Genomic DNA, 19572 nt, shown 5'->3' with positions numbered 1-19572 from the left:
CAAAAAGAACCAGTAGGTGCGGGAACCTCCGGCAAGCACAAAACAGAACCAGCAGGTGCAGGGACCTCTAGCAAGGTTGACGCTGGACTGGAGCCGAGCAGCACATAGGTTTGATTCAGGCACCGACAGCAGGGTGCAGTCCTCTGCTGGCTGAAAGAGTTCACAAAAACTCCCAACAGAGGGCGGAGGTGGCTGAGTTAACTCTCCCGGGCTCTCAGCAGAGAATGATTGCTGAGAGGGCTTTGAGTTCTCAGGTAACACGGGTTGTGCTAGTGTTGAATCTCCCAGTTCTTTGAATCTTTGGGCTGAAGAAGGACACTTACTCGGTGTATAAATGCTCAATCAACAATCCTTTATTTCCATACAATTTTCACATAATGAGTATAAACCATCCGGATGGGGAGAGATGCAGAGAGGGTCACAGCAAGTCTCAAAATGGCGATGTGTTACACAGCTTTTTATACTTTCCTCTGGCCCCCACCTGGTCGTAAACCTAAACATTCACACTCTCTTATCTGTCATGGCGCCTAAGTTATGACCTCGGGCTCCCTGTCTTTCTACCTCCTACAAGGGTGGGGGCACAGAATGTTGTCTGCTTTTGCTATTGCTGGACCAAGGTCCTTCACACGCAACCTTCTCAGAGAATGATTTAAGCAGTCTGACATGACAAGAAAACAGTGTAAAGCATTCACAGCAGATAAATTGTGGCGCCCACCTGTCTAACAGAACCCAAAGGATGGTCACATTCTTTTAATCCCCAGAGATATACTTGAACTTTTGTCTATCCTACTAACAAAAATATACTGAGACATTTTGTCTAACATACTATAAGAATATACTGCGAAGGGGGTCAGATCAGATCAGATTCAGATTTTATTTGTCACATACAGGTTGCCCCGCAGTGAAATGAGACGTTATCAGGGAGTGTTTGTCCGGCTTCAGCCTTGGGCCTGTGCAGCTGGCGCCGTGGTGGTGTCTGCATTTTGATGCCGAATTTGTTGATTTATTGAGAATTTTCAAAGCTGATCTTTAACACTCTGATACTGGTCTCTCTATCTCCCGTTGGAGAGCCGCGAGCCTCCCCATGATGGTATCAAACTTCTGATCCGTGGTGTTATCATTCTTTTGATTCTGAGACCTCACAACTGCAGTGATCCGTTCTGTGATGTGATCCAACTTTCGCTCAAGGTTCTCATTTTGAGCAGGGCCCTCTCTGATGTATCCCACCATACGCTCAATGGTGTTGTTTTGAGCCTTCACAGAAGCCGTAAGCGTCTCCAAGGTGTTAACCATGCTGCGTTCGTTGTGAGAGGTCGCGACTCGTCCCGTCGCTTCAATTCCAGCGGGCAGCTTTGGGGGGGTTTGAACAGCCGGTTCCGCTCTCTTATTTCTCCGATAAGTCAGGGCCATGCCAGCTCCGATCAGCAAGAACCCCGTTATCATGGTTCCGAATAGGTAAATATCTTCAGCGTCCTCGATCGACAGTCCCGCCAGGCACACGAGCCTCCATTTCTGCCACCCGTCCATCGTGTAACCGGCAGGGAAAGTCCCTCCGGGGCACTCGGGCTCTCCCGAGCCCAGACTTCTCGTTGAGAAGAGGGTGTCAATAGCATTCAGAGACCAGTTGATCAAATCCATAATCATGTTCTTTAACCTAATCTCACAATTCCCCCTTTGATCTCTCTTTAGAGAGATCACTTACAACATACATTCTAGGGTGGAAAAGTGGTGTCAACTCTTTCCCAGTCTCCTAGTATTTGTGCTTCACACAAAAACGCTGGATTTCCTCTGCGCTGTCACTTTTAGAGCTTGGCACGCTCTCTCCATCCCTCGAGTTGTCACACGTCCAACGCTGCTGAAGATTTAAGGCAGAGCACGTCGTACACCTTAGTTGTCTTCCTCAATGTCAACGATGAATCTCTCATTTTATTTAAAATCCTGCTGTGGGAAGTCTCCTCTTGATCTCCTGGAAGCTCAGTAGCACAGCTCTCTGTGTGATGTCCGCTGTGCTGAAGATGATCTCTGATCCTCCTGAAGCCTCTCTCCTGGCCTCAGCTCCCATCCTGTGGACGATCCTCTCAGCCACTCCTTCTCGTCATGGCACCTCACGACATCTACAGATTAAAAAATAACACTCCTTTCCCCACATGGCTTCCACCATGTGTCAACTCCCCAATGAGACATGTACAAGAATGTTGCACATTCTCTCTAAAACAATCTCCAGGGTTTCCCACTTGGAGGAGCCATACTCCAACCTGTAACCCTGGGAAAAAACATTAATCAGCAGTTACATGTTCAGCTTATTCAACTCCCAGCTCCACCTGGAGCCTGTATCCTGGAAGACAAATCTGTTAAATCAAACTTCACATTTGCAACCAACTGTAGATCATAAGAGTGATAAAGTATTCAGCATAAAAGACAAGTATCATGTGCAGGTTTTCTCCAATCATTAAATCACTATTATTACCATAATTTGTCCCAAATCATGAATCATCCCAATTTATTCCACAATTTAATCTGTGACTTCCCTTAAACAATGTCACTCCACCCATTTTATCACTATGAGCTCAGTAGTGGCTAGCTAATAAGTTCATATTCAACTATTCCATAAACACTGCATCTTATTTGTTTCCTCATGTCACTTGTCTGTTTTCTGCTGAATCCTCTACATCCACTCTTAAAGAAAAACAAACATTATGAGCACACATAGACAATCCTGGTGGTCAGGCGCAGGTCGATAGGTTCCAGAGGTGCCGTAAAAGGTCATAAAATTAAGCCTGCTGTAAAAGGAATGACACTGGTTTCAACACAGGAAATTTCTCACGTTATTCACATCGTCAAAGTAACCTTCAACGTTTTCCCAACAACACAGTGTAACAGCATCATCAATCCTGTAGTAGAGAAACAAACATCAACCAATTGTTCTGTTATAAATCTCATCATCAAATCACATGAAGAACTATAATGCTGTAGAAAAGAAAATGCAAATGTTAGCGCTGCGCAGGTGTGTACACACTTTCTCACAGTATTCTCTGTGAGCAACACAAGCCCATGAATAACACACCCCTGGTAGATTCACAAACACAGAAAGTGGCATTTAAAAGGTTAAATCATCACTCAACCTCGAATGTTGCTGTCATCTTTCTGCTCCTGTAAAAAGAAACACATAAATTCATCCACCCTTTTGGCCTGTCTAGGTGGAGGTTAACTTTGAGTCGTGGTCAAGTCTTGTCAGCTTTTACCAGTCAGTCAGTTTGTTTTTATTTCCATTCATTCATTCATTCATCCATTCTTTCTTTCTTTGCTGATAGTGGAAACCATCGCCACATTTGATTTCCACCCTCAGCAAAATGACGTCATTTCAAAAAGAAAAAGAAGAACTTTAGGTCGGATTACCTCACTGAATCCTTTTAGGCAGGGACTCTCATTTTCTAATTGTCCCCAATAAGTGGCTTTCTCCTGAGCCCATTTTAATGTGGAGAAAAATACTTTGCGACTGTTTTCAGTAAGAATGTTTTATAGCGCTTTAAAGTTCAATCTCTCAGGCCTGGATTAAAAACCTGATTTGTTAAATCAGGAACTCACAAAATACCAAAATATCACCACCGGTGGATCACTCCTCTCAGATGTTCTTATTTCAGTGCACTGTAACAAAAGCAAAAACAAACGTAACCAATAAAATACTCATATAATAACAAATACTGGGGCCCGTTGGAAACATGTCCAAGCATAAAACCATCTTTCTCTCTCTTAGAGAAAGCAAACAATCCAAACCTCACTGATAAAATCAACCTAGTGTTAAGCAAAACCCAAAATCAACCAAAACTTCACCAGAAAGTGATAGGTTACGAGGCAGGGTGCACCCCGAACAGGTCACCAGTATATCACCTAGAAACAAACTATCATTTACACTTACATTCACAGATAATTTAGAATCATCAATCAACCTAGCTCTAACAGCTGCATGACTTTTCACTGTGGCAGGAAACCAGAATACCCAGAGAGAAACCGCTGCAAACTAACCAGACAGTGGACTTGCACCCAGGACCTTCTTACTGTGGAGCAACAGCACTCACCAGCATGCCAACAATGTAGGAAATACAGGGAAGCTATGATTTCCTGTTGAATTTTGTACAGATCTTTAAAGCCTGAGGCAATTATGTTAAATACACGTGGGATACTTACGTAAATCCAAGGCTGGCCCCCTTTTCTCTTTTTTAAATTTATTTTTTATTTTCAGTGTGTTCCTCCTTCAATTAAATCTCAATCACAAAAATGTGGTGCTCCGAAATAAGGCTCACACCGTTAATTCATCATTTTCACTCTGTACCACTGCTCCTTATCCGGCTGTGTGAAGCACAGTAAACAATTCAGTCGAGGCCTTGAGCCATAGACAGACATCACTCACAGACATTGTTTTCATAACCAAACTGCTCTAGACCCTGTCCCCTAAATCTGCACAAATGCCCTCTGGGTGACATGAAATGCATTTAACCAATTAACAATCAATGGCTTCTTGTTGTTGTAACAAATTCTGTATTTGGACGTTTGTGTGCAGCATTTTGCGTATCAGCATAGCATTTGTTAGTAAAGCATTCTTCATTGCATCAGCGTGTGTGTGTCACTCTTCCTTGCACAAACATGTATATGTGTGTGTGTGTGTGTGTGTGTATATGTGTGGATCACTTCTCAGTGAATTGAATCAGCATTTCGATTTGTGTGCGTGTGTGTGTCATTTCTCAGTCAATCAATGAGTGCATATGTGTTCATATGTGTGTTTCTCTTAATTCTGAGTCAGTGTATGTAGATGTGTGTGTTTGTGTGTGTGTTTGTGTTCATCACTTTCCTGTTCTGGTGTTCTGGGTAAACCAGGGCCTGAAGCGTGCTCTGGGGTCCTGCCTCCCCCTTTCCAGTCCGTTTGCATCCCTTGGTGCTGCTGCCCAAAGTTCTGTCCATACTGGTTCTGGCCCCAATTAAGGCAGTCCTTTTCTCCAGTGCAGCTCCTCCTGAGCCATGCTCAGTTTCTGCTCTGATGTCTTGAGGTCTCACTGAGGGCAGAAACCTCAGAGTCTTTTCCGTACACGTCAGATTGAAGTTTATTGATGTTTTCCTTGCTTTGCTTCCACGGCCTTCTGCAGCTCTGCTGTTCGGCTCTTCTCAGAGGTCAGCTCCTGGCTGAGCCCTGACACCTGTGTCTTCAGCTTATGTTCTTCTGCTGCTTTTGTCCAATCTGAGGTGCCTCCTGACCTCAGTTACTCCTCGTGTCTTTAGCACGCCCTTTTTGCTGCCCGATCATCTGTGTTGGTCTGTCACTGTCCTGCACAGTTTTAATGCAGAGTTGTTAAGGTCAGCATTCTTTTGCTCGGCCTCACCTTTCATCCAGGCTTAATAGGCGTCTTGTCACAGCTCTGTCAGCTGAAACCGTCTGGAAATCTCCCCCGTGTAGTGAAACGGGCCTTGGATTTAACGTTCTCCGTCTCCGCTGCATGAGATCGTTTTCCTGCAGCACTGTTGACATTCTCAGGCTGTTGTTGTGGGTCCAGCTGCTGTAGCATTTGGTCAGGGTCACATCAAAGATGGTAGAAGGGAGAGCAAAGGTGGTAGAGGGGAGAGCAGGAGTCCAGGTCAGCCTCGGCTTTCCGGGCCGACAAAGCAGCCTGTAATTAAGCATAAAGAGAAAAAACAAAAACAAAACAAAAACAGACGAACAGGAAAATGATGTTGTTTTGGCTGTGTTGTTCAGAGAGGGGCCAGGCCCTGTGTCAGCCTTCTCCCCCCCTTTTTTTTGTTTTTTCTCACTATATAATCAACTTCTAACCCACCAAGTTGACAGGACAACACAGGTACACGTTAAAATTCTTAAGATCATGTTTAACAATTCAAAAAAGGAATTTTATTTCATTCAATAATCACTTGTATTAATCAATCAGAAGAAAACATGTCACAATTTGACTCTTTTAACCACTAAATTTATTATTTCATCACCGGTTTATCATACCAGTGTCTGTCTTTTTGAAGTCAAGTTGTTGTCCTGCAACCCAGAGAGTTTATTTGTTAGTAGTGGATAACCTTTATCATTTAACAACATGTGTATGTTAAGTTTTGCTGCTTTAACCTTGCTGGAAAATCTTCACGTGTTCATGAGTGTAAGCTGTTTCTTCATTGCGTGTGTGTGCGTTTGTGGGTGGGTTATTTTAACTTTTTCTCCAACAAGGCATTTCTCTAATTGTGTGTGTTTTTAATTTTGTTTCCCAAATTTTGATTTCCCACCTTAAATAACAGCATTCCATGTCTTCAGCCAGGAATTAGAGCTTGCTTGTGAGATTCAGGGACACATGGTGCCAAAAACAATTCAGTGAAAAACTTGCCTGAAAATTTCCAGTAATGGTAACCGATAACTGGAGGAGAAGATGTCCTTTAAGCCTCTTTTCAGGGTGAGGACAAAGTGAAAGGTCAAGCTGTAAAATTTTGAGCCAGAGCTTGGCCTGTCTGTCGTCCCAATTTTGTTAATCTATCCTTTTGCTGCTGTACTCAGGTTTCCAGGTTGAGAGAAATCCACCTGTATTAAGAGACTAAAACATTCATTTACTATTTTTCTTAAAACATCCATTTGGTTCATCTGCCTAGATTTTACTCTCTCTCTCTCTTGGTGCATAGTTCACACAGTCAGGCAGTTGCCTTTTATGGGCATGCAGATTTCCGGTCACCGACACTCACCCCCAGCAGCCGCCAAGCCATCTCTCCTATATCAAAACCCAGCCAAACATCAAACATTCACCGCAGTCATTCAAAAACTGTATTTATAATATTAAAATCAACAAAATCTGCATTTTAATTACAGGCATGTATCATTGTTTGCAAATCATACTTATAAAACTCAATAACACGCTAAACAGGAAGTCCTCTGTAGGCTTCACAGCAGCCACCTCATTTGCATGTTCACACACCGTCTAAACTAGCTCGCAGCGCTGCAGCGCGCTGTCGTCACACACAGCCTCGTTTCACACTCAACTCTCTATTATATTTACAAAGACGTCTTATATTTACAATCACTCCTTCTTTATCACACAACTCCTTACTCTCCTTTGGCACAGCTGCAACCTCTAATTTTTTCTCTGGCGCACTCCCAGGTCGCATGACCTGCAGCGCCCTCAGCAACTCGTCTCTCTGCTTCTCAAAGGTTTTCCACTCACCCTGCACACCCCCTTTTTCTATGTTAGACTTAGAACCCAACATTTTCACACCACTACACACCTTTAAATCCTCCAAATGACTTCACAGTTTGCAACAATTCACGACACAGCCTCTTGCCGCAATTTCTGCACAACACAAACACTTTTAGACACAAATTATTCTGTTGGCCTCCTGCCACAATTTCTGCACCACACAAACACTTTTAGGCACAAATTATTCTGTTACTTTAATTGACTCCCGTACTTCAGACGAGACGCCGACTCTAACGGCGCTTTCACACAAACTACACACCTCCAACTCTCTTTCTCTCTCTCTTTTTTTTTTTTTTTTTTTTTAAACCACAGAGTAATACACCCAATTCAGCCCGTCTATCTCTATGTGGCTCCAAATACCCTCTTTATTTAATTTAACACTCGTCAGGGGACAGGCAAACAACAATTTCAACCACTGAAACGAGGAATATAACCTTTTTCAACCTTTTTAACCTTATTTTACCTTATTTAACCTTATATACCCTTATTTCTCTGACTATTCTTAGAACTCAACCTTTGTTCGCAAAATGTGTCTTGTTCTATGTTCTAATCCAGAATAAAATGTAAACCCGTGATTACACAAACGTTTTCAATATTATTCTGTGGCTATGCGGGAGTCCTCAGTCCCCAAGTCACCACCTCAGCAAACCAGACGCCGCTGGACCTGACTGCGCATCCACAGGCAGGGGGGTTGCCAACACCATGAACAAAACCAATTTCCACAGGTCCACTAGGCATCAACCTTTGATCCTAAAATGTGTCTTTGCTCTAATGTCCTCCCATTCACACATTAACCGTCACTGTTACCGTGTTTATATTTCACACAGAAACACAGCAAGCGCGTCTCATCAGCAGAAACACACACAGAAACCTCTGAGCTCACCTTTGAAAATGCAAGCGCACCACAAGCCAGATTCTATTTCACCTCTATTTCAGATACACTTTGGCCGCCTTTTGGAAGCTTTTCCCCATTTCTTGCAACAGAAGCCAGTTTTAGACAAAATTAATTATGTTAGGGTAAAGTGGGCTGCACCCTAGTCTCAACGTAGAATATAATTAGTATCTTGCTAGAGGCAGTTCCTATGACACACTGGAATTCTAGTCTCAACGTAGAGTATTATTAGTATTCTTGCTAGAAAACCAGACACCGACAATTTAATGTGAAAATACGTGTAACTCAGCGAACAGATTAATTTGGAAAGCCCAATATGCACATTTGGTATTTATAATACAACAGGCTGTGCTTACCTTTTGATGTTTGGACCGTCCTCTGTTCGCCTCGCCCCACGATCTCACCACAGGCCAAATCTGCCCTTCCTCAGCACACCAAAAGATCCGGGTCACCGGCACCAAGTTGTTGAATTCACCCAGTTCTTTGAATCTTTGGGCTGAAGAAGGACACTTACTCGGTGTATAAATGCTCAATCAACAATCCTTTATTTCCATACAATTTTCACATAATGAGCATAAACCATCCGGATGGGGAGAGATACAGAGAGGGTCACAGCAAGTCTCAAAATGGCGATGTGTTACACAGCTTTTTATACTTTCCTCTGGCCCCCACCTGGTCGTAAACCTAAACATTCACACTCTCTTATCTGTCATGGCGCCTAAGTTATGACCTCGGGCTCCCTGTCTTTCTACCTCCTACAAGGGTGGGGGCACAGAATGTTGTCTGCTTTTGCTATTACTGGACCAAGGTCCTTCACACGCAACCTTCTCAGAGAATGATTTAAGCAGTCTGACATGACAAGAAAACAGTGTAAAGCATTCACAGCAGATAAATTGTGGCGCCCACCTGTCTAACAGAACCCAAAGGATGGTCACATTCTTTTAATCCCCAGAGATATACTTGAACTTTTGTCTATCCTACTAACAAAAATATACTGAGACATTTTGTCTAACATACTATAAGAATATACTGCGAAGGGGGTCATGTTCTTTAACCTAATCTCACACTAGCTTCTTGGTTTCCAGGGGTCCAGAGTCAGCTGAGGGTTGAAGCTCAGCCTCTGGGGAGGCCCTGGGGAGAGTTACAGTCTCTAGAGAAGCCAGCTTTCAAGGGATCAAGACTGTCTTAATGAGTGCATCTCTTTGTTTAGCATGAGTGGGTGAAGAGCATGGCTCAGCAGGAGACTGGGCTGCTGAAGGCTAAAGTGCTGGTTGAGGAGAGAATGAAACTGGTGGTGGAGCAGATGATTGAGCTAAGGGGTAGCGGGTACACTGGAGACTGAGCTACAGGTTGGGCGGCTAAGTGGGCTAACGGTAGAGGTGGGAATCACCATACATCCCACGATACAATATTATCACAATACTTAACGCACCATACGACATTATTGCAATTTTTTAAAATATTTTGCGATATTCAGATTCTGTACATAAAGGTAAACTTTATCAATATTCATTTTATCTAATATCAAAGTCTCACACTCAGTCTTTCTCTCATTTCAGTCAGTTTTATTGTTGACAAACTGAACAGTTTGTATTACAGTATAGTCCAACTTAACTGAATGCAACCATCTGTTACAATTATAGCTATTATGAACTATGCAATTTATGAAAACTATGCAGCCCATTCAGCAACTGAAAAATTTGAAAGTAAATTAAAACAAAATATAATTTTACATTAAATAAAAAAGTTTTAAACTTAATTAAAATAAAACATGTCTTAAATTAAAATAAGTAAACTGTCACATTTATTGCTGCCAAAAAACAGTTAAACACATTTGGACAGGGAAGGAATGTCAGGATTCTTGCTCAGAAAAAGGAGCTGATCAACATGCTCTGAAGTCAGAGCACAAAAACTTTTTTTGTAACAAAATATCGATTTCTGCTGTCCCTGTATCGATACATTATTAGCAAACGAAATATCACGATACTACACAGAATCGATTTTTTTCCCCCACCCCTAGCTAACGGCTTTGCTGAAAGCAGTAATGATGGCTGTAAAGCAGGTGGTGGAGTGGAAGACTGAGCTGGCGGCTCGGTGGAGGTAAAGACAGCTGAGCCTGAACCTGAGCTGATGATCAGAGTGACAGTTGTGTAATAGTAATATTCCCCAGCTCAGGAGGAGCAGAATACACACCGTCTCTTAACTCCAACACAGCCTCAGGAAAAACAGTTTTTGACTTCCCCGGCAAAAATAAAAAGTTTCTGGGATGATAGTTTTTATATTCCCAGGCTCCGAAAGAGCACAAGCAGAAGACTCTTTAACGTCCAAAGAATGGGAATGAACAGCATCTGAACTATCAGTGTCAGAGACGGACATGTCAGCTGAGACAGTCTTAAAACCTCTAAGTTCAGTTTTGCCACAGCCTGAAAAGTCAGATATGGGGTTGTCAGCTAGAGGAGAAACTGACTCAGGATAAACAAAGTTCGTTGAAGAAAGCTCCGTGTTCTGCCGCTGCTGTGTCGCAGGAAGCTCATGCAGCTTCACAGCGAGCTCCTTTCGCTGCTGCTGTGGGTGCTGCGACTTCAGCATGGAGTACTGGGAGCGAGCAAAGGCTGCTAGCTCCCGAGCTTGAAGAACCTCGTGGGCTTCGTGCAGCTCATCCAACATGCCCATGAATCCCGAGTTAGCGGAAATGTGGATATCTCTCGAGGATTGCTTCGATAGCATTTATCCCTATTGCAATTGCCTTAGTACCCTCTATGTAGGAAATCAGCTTCACCAAGCTCATGATGCGGGCGAGATCGCTCTCCCGGGACAAGCCCGCTGGGTTCAGGTTATGGTCGCGTCGTTCTGTCATGACTGTGTGCTACGCAGGCAGGCAGGATTGGACCCAAACGCAGGATTCGCGGAGGCAGAGGTGACCTTAAGAAACTTGGTTTATTACAGTAAAATACTACAGAAAACTAACTGAACTGGGAAAACAAATAAACTAACAGGTAGGCAAGCAAGCAAACGGAACACACAGCGAGAATGAGGGTAAGCAGACGTTAACGACGCGACAGAGAACAAAGGAAACACAGGGCATATATACACAGGGGAGTAATCAGGGAATGGAAAACAGGAGGGAGACACAGCTGGGAATGATTGGGCTAACAAGACAGGAGTGAGGTAAAACTGAACACCCTGACACCAGACACAAACTTTCAAAGTAAAACAGGAAACAAGAAACAAGGATGCAGACTGACACTGATCTAAATCTAGAATAATAATCAAAATAACACAACCAAAGAACCAGAACATAAATCATAATACAGAAATATACCAAAATATAAGAAACTGAAAAAGCTGGGTCAAAATGACCCAGAACTGTGACACAAACTCTGATGTAAATGCATTAAAGTCACAATCCTTGCTGAGGGAAAAAAAAAAAACTTTAAATCTTTGTATTTTATTTTATTTTTTCAGCTTAAATATCAAACTAACTGTACTTTTTGTTGACATTTTTGCTTTCTGTCTTTCCAACCTTTTGAAGGAACAGTTGGGTTGCTTAATATTGGCAATTTATATTTTTTGGCTATTTCTGGCAATAGAGTGAAAAACCTTCATAAGGGGCTCCTTTACATGCACCATATATGAGTATCTAACAATAGGAAAAGCACTGTTCTACAGTCTCCAAGAATGGTTTTTACAAAGGCATATATGAAATCCATAATTTTTTTTGCAATTTCACATTGAAAAATATTATTCTTTAAAACATTTACCGAAATAAAATAATAAGGCCATCACAGTTACAGCCTATTCTTATCAACTGTTTAAATAACTTACACATTTGAGAATAGGGTTGTCAAACATCTAGGAACAGGCAGGACTCAAATGCAATTTTAGCCTTCATTTTGCTTATTTACAGTAAAGTTTCAACAACAATATGGCAAAAGGACCGGTTCTTATATGGCTCCTTTCAGCTCTTCCTGACGACTCAATGTGCTTTATACAGCTTGAGCTTATTCAGCCATTCACACACACAGGACATCACAGATCCTAGAGCTTATCCATTATTATCAGGATGTCCTAAAAACTCACTGAAAAGCATTCAGCTTATCCAAAATGCTGCAGCAAGAGTACTGACAGGGACTAAAAAGAGAGAGCATATTTCTCCTGTTTTGGCTTCCCTTCATTGGCTTCCTGTTAAATCCAGAATTGAATTCAAAATCCTGCTCCTCACATACAAGGTCTTAAATAATCAGGCCCCCTCTTATCTTAATGACCTTGTAGTACCATATCACCCCATTAGAGCACTTCGCTCTCGCACTGCAGGCCTACTTGTTGTTCCTAGAGTATTTAAAAGTAGAATGGGAGGGAGAGCCTTCAGTTTTCAGGCCCCTTTTCTGTGGAACCAGCTTCCAGTTTGGATTCGGGAGACAGACACTATCTCTACTTTTAAGATTAGGCTTAAAACTTTCCTTTTTGCTAAAGCATATAGTTAGGGCTGGACCAGGTGACCCTGAATCCTCCCTTAGTTATGTTGCAATAGACGTAGGCTGCCGGGGGATTCCCATGATGCATTGAGTTTTTCCTTTCCAGTCACCTTTCTCACTCACTATGTATTAATAGACCTCTCTGCATTGAATCATATCTGTTATTAATCTCTGTCTCTCTTCCACAGCATGTCTTTTATCCTGTCTTCCTTCTCTCACCCCAACCGGTCGCAGCAGATGGCCGCCCCTCCCTGAGCCTGGTTCTGCTGGAGGTTTCTTCCTGTTAAAAGGGAGTTTTTCCTTCCCACTGTCGCCAAAGTGCTTGCTCATAGGGGGTCATATGATTGTTGGGTTTTTCTCTGTATCATGAAGCGCCTTGAGGCGACTTTTGTTGTGATTTGGCGCTATATAAATAAAATTGAATTGAATTGAATCCCTTTCAATTGTTGAAATGACTTGCACATTTGGGAACAGGGTTGTCATTTGAATGGATCTACTGTAGAGAAAATGTTATGCGAAATATGAAATATTTCAAATGTGAATCTCACACACCCACAAACACACAAATGTTGGAGAGATACATTTATTTTAGTATTGGATTACTGGCAAATATGAAGCTGAACAATTCTGGGAGTTTCGATTTGCTAGGTTTAGTAAACAGAAGAAAACCACTCCTCTTTTTACAATACTTTTTAAGTTGTTCTCTGTGACTTTTTAGATTTTGCTCTTGAATTTTGATTTTTTAAAACCATGAGGTTTCGGAGTAGCTCGGGTGACCAGGTTTAATTATGTAAATATTTTTGTGCTAATGTTTTCTTGAGCAAGCTGTAGAGTTTTTCCCACAATGATATCAATGTGGATATTTAACATTTAGTAGCAACTCAAAAGTAACTAAACTGCCAAACAGTTCTGTTTACAGAGCTGTGTTCTATACAATACAATACAATTTTATTTATATAGCACATTTAAAAACCCGAAGGCACACCAAAGTGCTTCACAGTAATATGGAGAATCAACTTAAGTCAATAACAGGGTACAAATCGGGCACAAGCACAGACAGGATAGAGGCACTAACAGACCAGGAGAGTTAGATAAATACAAAATATGCTAAGAAGACAAAAACAGCAGTAAAATTAATAAAAAATAATAAATTTAATAAAATCTAATAAAAGATTTAAAAGTTTAAAAATTAAAAGATTTAAAAGGGTATTAACTGGTCGGGAAAGACAAGTCAAATAGATATGCTTTTAATCTTAATTTAAAGGACTGGATAGAGTCCAAGGCTCGAATAGAAGCTGGGAGGCTATTCCAAAGGTTGGGTGCAGCTGAAGCAAAGGCACGATCGCCTCTGGTCTTCAGTCTAAACTTAGGTTGACCTGATGATCTTAATGCACGACAAGGAGTGTACAAATCGTATCAATCGTACAGGGAGTTCAGTGATGCTGCCAAATCATCAGTCAGTTGACAATAGATTTGAATGTCATCAGCGTAAAAGTGATAAGAAATATTGTATTTTTCAAATATGGAGCCCAAGGGTAGCATATACAAAGAGAATAATAAAGGGCCCAATACAGACTCCTGGGGCACACCACAACAGAGAGGGGCAACAGAGGAAGAGTATCCTCCCATCACAACAGAGAAGGATCTATCTGTGAGGTAAGAATTAAACCAGTTAAGGGCAGAACCCTTGATGCCTACAACATGCTCTAGCCTCCTCAAGAGTATATTATGATCAACCATGTCAAAGGCTGAAGACAGATCCAATAAAACTAAAACGGCAGGGCGACCAGAGTCAGCAAATACAAGAAGATCATTATAGACTCTTAGCAGTGCCGTTTCAGTGCTATGGTGTGGCTTAAAGCCAGACTGGTATTTGTCAGTGATATTATTTGCAATTAAGTAAGCCTGTATTTGGAGAAAGACGGCTGTCTCTAAAATTTTTGATAAAAACGGAAGCTTCGAGATTGGCCTATAATTAGCAGGGTCTTTCTGATCAAAATTACTTTTTTTAAGAACGGGGTGCACTACCACATGTTTAAAGGCAGTCGGGACACAGCCCACTAACAATGATAAATTCATTAAGAATAAGATGCAAGGCCCAATTTTCTCAAAACCTTCCTTAATAATTCAGGATGGAAGGATATCGTGCACAGAATTTGAGTTTCTCAGTTGTTCAATTATTCCCTTAAGAGTGGGGAGTGATAACAGCTCAAAGTGAGAAAAGGTGGACATGCATCCTAAAACCGGAACAGGATTCAGCACAAGAGAGTGTGAAGCCTTCAGTAATAAAACTTTTCCAGTAAAATGATTAAGAAATTGCTCACAGAGAGCCTGAGAGGCCGAGCTCGAAGAGTCCAGACAGGGATTTATCACTGAATTAAAAATTTTGAATAACATTCGGGGGTTGTGGCTATTAGTCTCAATAATGTCTGATAGGAAAGCTGCTTTAGCTGCCTTTACAGAGTTCTGGTAGAGAAAGCGGCTCCTACAAAGAATGTCATAGGATATCTGAAGCCTGTCTTTTTTCCACCTCCTTTCAAATTGACGGCAGGCACGACGTAAGACTCGTATAGTGTCATTTAGCCATGGTTGATGAGAAGTTCTGGGACGTTTCATCTTTATAGGGGCCACAGTATCTAAGATGGAACAACAGGTGGATAGCATAGCGTTGGCAAAATCATCAACCAATGGAGGTGTGTAACAGTTTGTATCAGTGAAGTCTGGATCAAAAAAGGCAAAGTTTAGAAAGGTCGTAATGAAGTTAGCCACTGTCTCAGAGTTAATGATACGTACAGGGCGATGACAGCCTTTAGAATTTAAATCAATTGCACATAGCTCAACATCAACCAAAAAATGGTCAGAAATACCAGCATTATCAATGTCCATAGTACAAATATCCAAAGCATATGAGAGGACCAAATCCAAGGTATGACCTTTAAGATAAGTTGGTTCCCTGACCCACTGTGTAAGGTTAAAAGAGTCAATTAGGGCAAGAAAATCCTTGGCTAGGGGGTCATCAGCACAACAAATATGTATGTTAAAATCTCCAGTAATAAGAGCTTGGTCATAACTTAATAAAAATGAACCTAAGAAGTCAGCAAATTCACAAATAAAATTGTATTGTATTGTACTGTGTTCTAGTCCCTGCACCACCTGATTCAAGCACACAGAAGAAGCCGCTGAAGGGTCATGGTTTTCTAGCAAAAAGTAAAAATAAATCACTGTTTTCTAATGTTGTAGCACCATGACATGGGATCTTTTCCTTTTTGAAAAAAAAATCAGAAGTTCTTGGGGGACAATGAACTAGAGTTTGTTATCTGGGTGCATGAGGACTGGTGCTTAAATGAAGAGTTCCTTTAATTTGGTGAAGGCTGCTGTGGCTTCTGGGCACCAAACAAAGCGCACCTCTCCAAAAGTTGATTCTGTTCATCTGGATGTAGCGTTTTGTGGGAGAAACGTTTCATCCCTCGTCCAAGTGACTGTGGGACGAGGGACCAACCAATATTAAAAAGGTCAATATTACGGTAAAATACTGGCAGCTGTGGTTGCCAGAATTTCACCGTGGAAAATATAATGATAATGCAGAATACATAACGGTATACTTTGTTGAGAAATGTAAAATTCACAGTGAACTTTGGTTTTTGCACAATAATTATATTGAAATAAAAAACTAATATAATGTAAACCTGTTAAAATCCAATTTTAATAAGGTTGATTACTGTCTCCTATTGACAAAGCACAGAAGAGCTGTATAATACAAAACATGTTTTTTTATTCAAAAGTTCATATTTACAGTAAATTATTGGCAGCTGTTTTGAGCCAGAATGTCGTCTGAAAAATTTAGCTCCAACAAATGAGGCAATAAATATAATAGGGCTGATTGGCATAAAATTTACATTCTATGACTTTTTGTTATAATTTGTTAGAAATTTGTTAGAAACATTAATGAAAAACCAGTAGAGACAATGATTAAATTAAACAGTTAATATTAAATAATCAAATTAACAACTCAGCTCAACAACTCAACAACTTTTATGCTCGTTTTGAGCGAGGGAACCCCACAACCACAACCAAAGCAGACGTGACGCCAGACCACCAACCTCTGACTCTCTCCCCCACCGATGTAGGAGCGGTGCTGAGCAGGATCAATGTCCACAAGGCTGCAGGTCCTGATGGCATCCCTGGGTGTGTTCTCAGAGCGTGTTCTGGGGAGCTTGCAGGAGTGCTCACAGACATATTCAATCTGTCCTTGGCCCACGCTGTGGTACCGACCTGCTTTAAATCCACCTCCATCGTCCCGATACCCAAAAACTCCAACCCATCTTGCCTAAATGACTACCGCCCAGTAGCACTCACCCCCATCATCACTAAGTGCTTAGAGCAGCTGATCCTAGCACACTTCAAATCCTGTCTCCCCCCCCACCCTGGACCCCCACCAATTCGCATACCGCCAGAACAGGAGCACAGAGGATGCAGTCTCCATCGCACTGCACTCTGTCCTCTCACACCTGGACAACAACAACACATACGCCAGAATGCTGCTTATAGACTTCAGTTCAGCATTCAATACAATCCATCCCTCACAACTCATCAGGAAACTGACAGACCTGGGCATCAGTTCCCCCATCTGCAAATGGTTACTGGACTTCCTGACCAACCGCCCCCAACATGTCCGGCTGGATAACCGCTGCTCATCTACAATCACAATGAACACCAGTGTACCACAAGGCTGTGTGATGAGCCATTTCCTCTACTCCCTCTTCACCCACGACTGCAGACCTGCTGATGGTTCCAACACCATCATTAAGTTTGCAGATGACACCACAGTGATTGGCCTCATCAGTGACAACGATTAGGCCGCCTACAGGGAGGAGATGGATCGTCTGGCTGATTGGTGCGACAGAAACAACCCGCTGCTTAACACCGAGAAGACCAAGGAGCTCATCGTGGACTACAGGAGGAATGCTGACCCACATCCACCCATCCACATTAAGGGGACGGCTGTGGAGCGTGTGAGCAGCTTCAAGTTCCTGGGAGTCCACATCTCCGAGGATCTCATCTGGACGACCAACTGCTCCAAGCTGGTCAAGAAGGCTCACCAGCGCCTCTTCTTCTTGAGGACTCTGAGGAAGAACCACCTCTCCTCAGACATCCTGGTGAACTTCTATCGCTGCACCATCGAGAGCATCCTGACCAACTGTATAACAGTCTGGTACGGGAACTGCTCTGCCTCGGACCGGAAGGCGTTGCAGAGGGTCGTGAAAACTGCCCAGCGCATTGCCGGAGCACCACTTCCTGCCATAAAAGACATCTACAGGAAGCGGTGTCTGAAAAGGGCTGGGAAAATCATCAAAGACCCCCGTCACCCATCACATGGACTCTTCACCCTCCTGCCCTCTGGGAGGCGCTAAGACCACCAGGTACCGGAACAGCTTCTTCCCCACAGCTGTCAGACTCCTGAACTCTGCCTCCTGACATCTGACCCACACTAAACTCATGGACTGGACATACACACACCCACAACCACCTACACACTCACAATGGACAACCGTACCCTCAAACACACAATAATAACATGGACTGAACCACCACTCACAACCACTAGCACTTTATATAGCCTCTGTAGAAATTATCCACATATCTCACTTATCTTAACTGCACTTACCTCAGCCTTTGATACAGTCAACCATACCATCCTGATAAACAGACTGAGAGACCTGGTTGGGATGTCTGGCTCTGTTTTAGACTGGTTTTCATCTTATATATCTGAAAGGAGTTTTAGTGTGTCTGCAAACCAGATCATGTCGGAATCTACAGAGTTGTTGTGTGGAGTTCCTCAGGGCTCTGTGCTGGGACCTATTCTGTTTTTAATATACATTCTTCCTTTAAGTCAGATAATACAGCAGTTTCCTGAAGTATCTTACCATCTTTTTGCTGACGATATTCAGCTATATTATTCGTTTAAGCCTGCTGAAGCTCATAAGCTCTCCAATCTGATTGACTGTTTAACCAACATTAAACAATGGTTGAACAATAACTGCTTACAGCTAAACCCAGACAAAACAGAAACTTTGATTATTGCACCAGGCAGTGCAATACCTGATATTAAACGGCGACTGGGTGACTTAGGTTCCTCCCAGAAACATAACCTTAGAAACTTGGGTGTCATTTTTGATGAAGCTTTTTCTTTGGAGGGACATCTAAATCAGACAGTAAGAACCTGCTTTTTTCACCTGAGGAACATTTCTAAACTTAGATCCATCGTGTCAACAAGTGAACTCGAGATGATAATACATGCTTTTATCTCTACAAGACTTGACTACTGTAACAGCCTGTTTACTTGTCTAAACATGAAAGGGCTATCCCGCCTACAGGTTGTTCAAAACTCTGCAGCGAGGCTACTGACCCGCTCGAACAAGGGTGCTCATATGACCCCTGTGTTAAAGTCGCTGCACTGGCTACCAATCAGATTCAGGTTCCATTTTAAAATTCTAGTTTTAACTTTTAGAGCATTACAGAGACAGGCACCCCCCTACATTGCTGATCTGATTCATACACATACCTCCACTCGTAACCTGAGGTCAGCAAACCAAAATCTTTTAGTGGTCCCCCACACTCGTTTTAAAACCCGAGGGGACCGATCTTTCCAAGCTGTTGCACCCAGATTGTGGAATGCACTTCCCCTATTTCTACGGGGTTTGGACTCAGTGGAGACCTTCAAAAAGCAGCTAAAGACATTTTTATTTCAAAAAGCTTTTAATTAGACCAGGGTTTTCATGGTGTATTTTATGACTGTATTATGTTTTTACCTTGTAAAGCACTTTGTGACATATGCCTGTGAAAGGTGCTATATAAATAAAGTTTACTTACTTACTTACTTACACTACTGTATAGCTCTGTGTAAATAATCATTCTGTACATACGATAATTTTTAATCCTACAACTGTTTATAACTTGCATAGTTCACATTTCTGTATAA

At 42.1% G+C, this 19572-nt stretch overlaps 1 long non-coding RNA gene across 1 annotated transcript in view; it reads left to right on the top strand.

Annotated features, from left to right (window-relative positions):
* The window catches only part of LOC148102557 (uncharacterized), a 35227-nt gene extending 22350 nt beyond the window's left edge, over positions 1-12877 (top strand). The window contains exon 3 of the long non-coding RNA XR_015719135.1: positions 12782-12877. This is a non-coding gene — a long non-coding RNA (uncharacterized LOC148102557). The remainder of the gene's footprint in view (positions 1-12781) is intronic.
* Positions 12878-19572: the final 6695 nt, after the last annotated feature.

Source organism: Neolamprologus brichardi, chromosome 6 (assembly GCF_056152115.1).
Source record: "Neolamprologus brichardi isolate AB-2024 chromosome 6, ASM5615211v1, whole genome shotgun sequence".
NCBI classification, from domain to species: Eukaryota; Metazoa; Chordata; class Actinopteri; order Cichliformes; family Cichlidae; genus Neolamprologus; species Neolamprologus brichardi.
Note: the sequence above shows the minus strand (reverse complement) of the source record. Positions and strands in the feature narration are given on the sequence as shown.